General features: G+C 37.9%; 1 non-coding gene across 1 annotated transcript; it reads right to left on the bottom strand.

The window, feature by feature from the left end:
* Positions 1-959: 959 nt before the first annotated feature.
* TRNAV-UAC (transfer RNA valine (anticodon UAC)) lies at positions 960-1029 on the bottom strand. Its single transcript has one exon. It is a non-coding gene; the product is annotated as a tRNA-Val (tRNA).
* Between the last annotated feature and the right edge of the window lie 1482 nt (positions 1030-2511).

Here is a 2511-nt window from a genome sequence, read left to right as displayed (position 1 = left end):
AGTCAGAAACAGCCCATGAGCACTATGCAAAACAAAAACTCTCTCTTCCCCCCACACAAAATAATTTCAAGGAAGTTGACTTTTACTTGAAAATTGAACAAAGATCCTATTCTCAAGATAGACTGTATTTCCTCAGAAGCAATAAATGCCACTGTTTCAATGTACAAAGAAGTAAAAAGGGTAAAAAAATCTTACAAGGAATTAAATATTCACTGACTTATTACCAAAATATTAGGATTACTTACCAAAGTTACTTATGTACCAAAGCATATTTTCAGGAAACCTAAGTTCTAGTGACAACTTCTCTACTGATAGACTTTGGAATATTTCTATGATATAATAGCAGTTTGGGCAATAGGGGCTGGAGGGATAGCACAGCAGGTAGGATATTTGCTTTGCACGCGGCCGACCTGGTAGGCCTAGATTCGATTCCTCGACCCCTCTCGGAGAGCCCGACGAGCTACTGAGAGTATCTCACCCGCACAGCAAAGTCTGGCTAGCTACCCATGATGTATTTGATATGCCTAACACAGTAACAAGAAGTCTCACAATGGAGACCTTACTGGGCCCGCTTGAGCAAATCAATAAGCAATGGGAGGACAGTGACAGATAATAGCAATAATATTATAATAATATAATGTTGATGGTAATAAAATATAGGTAGCAACTATTGAGTTCCTATTATCAATAGTGCTGTGTATCTTTTTTTTGATACTCTTTTTTTAGTCTCCGCAAGAACAAACCCCCAATAACAATGAACAACAAAGTTCAATCTCTGGCTTCTCATGAGATTTCCTGATGACTTCTGAGCACAGGCCCAGGAGTAAGTCTTGAGCACAGCTGGATATGTAACAAAAGCAAATATATATATATATATATATATATATATATTTTTTTTTTTTAATAAGGAAATGGAGAACCAACAAATTTATATGATTTGGTGTTTTTTAATCACTGTGTGGTTCCACTGGAGCTTGAACCCAGGACCTTCTGCGTGTAAAGCAGATGTGATAACCGCTACACTATAGCACAGTGGTAGGGCATTTGCCTTGCACGCAGCCAGCCCTGCTGAGCCGGATTTGATTCTTCCACCCCTCTCGGAGAGCCCGGCAAGGTACCAGGAGTATCTCGCCCGCATGGCAAAGCCTGGCAAGCTCCCCGTGATGTATTCAATATGCCAAACACAGTAACAACAAGTCTCAAAATGGAGACATTACTGGGCCTGCTGAAGCAAATTGATGAACAATGGGAGGACAGTGGTGTTTTTTATATGATTTGGTGTAATGGTGCAGACACATGGCCAAGAAATTACTTGAAGCAAGTCCCAGTCAAAATTTCGCAAATTTAAAACAAATACTAAAAATCTGAGTGTGTCACAGACACATTGACCACACTAGAAACCTGTAAGGGAAAAAACCCAGGTTGCTAAATTCAAAACTCTAGATATAATATATATATATATATATATACATATATATATATACTTTCTCAGGCCCTTGTTATTCTATCCTTAATTTTTAATAAAAACTTCTTAGATTGTTTTGATTTTATAGTTCACTTTCTGAAAATTTATCACATGTAGCTCTGCTAGACCATATGAGAGTTCCCAAAACTAAAAGGATATACTTATTCAGTCATATATTTAAATATACTGTCTGGCAAGCTCCCTGTGATGTATTTGATATGCCAAAAGCAGTAACAACACATCTCACAATGGAGACATTATTGGTGCCTTCTCAAGCAAATAGATGAACAACGGGAGGACAGTGCTACAGTGCTACAGTCCTCCCTCCACTAATTCTAGAATAGAATATCGATAGTCAATTACAAAATAAAAGAGTGGTTTAAATTCAAACTATAACCTTTCCCTATCACCTTCTTTAATAAACCATGTTTTAAGCACAGCGGGTAGGGCGTTCGCCTTACACGCGGCCAACATGGCCGACCCGAGTTCGATTCCTCCGCCCCTCTCGGCGAGCCCGGCAAGCTACCGAGAGTATTCGATATGCCAGACACAGTAACAACAAAGTCTCCAATGGAGACGTTACTGGGCCCGCTCGAGCAAATCGACGATCAACGGGAGGGCCTTTACCTTTACCTTTACCTTAAGCACATCACTGAAACATTATGATCTTTAACTTTTACAATTGACATACGGGAATAAAGGAGTTCAAGTTTAGATGATAGAACTCAGCCAAGTCTAAAAATCCCCCTTCCACATAACTTAATTATATGATTAATTATAATCATATAATTAATGGGAAAAAATTAAAGCAATAGAAATATATCAATACCATGGAAGGGAAAGGGCCCTGTGACAACTTAGAAAAATTGTGGCTGAATTTTTAAAAAGAATTTTCTAAGCATTTACATAACAAGCTAAGAGCAATATGGCAACATTCTTTAATATCATCCTTTAAACAAAATCAAAGTATGGAAGTTGAATGAACAAAATCCTGAAAAATCTAAACTGCTCCCCAAATTGTCCTTAGAAGATAACAAAGAGATAAA

The sequence above is a fragment of the Sorex fumeus genome, unplaced genomic scaffold (assembly GCF_029834395.1).
Source record: "Sorex fumeus unplaced genomic scaffold, SorFum_2.1 ptg000047l, whole genome shotgun sequence".
NCBI lineage: Eukaryota > Metazoa > Chordata > Mammalia > Eulipotyphla > Soricidae > Sorex > Sorex fumeus.
This window is presented reverse-complemented; position numbering and strand designations above follow the sequence as displayed.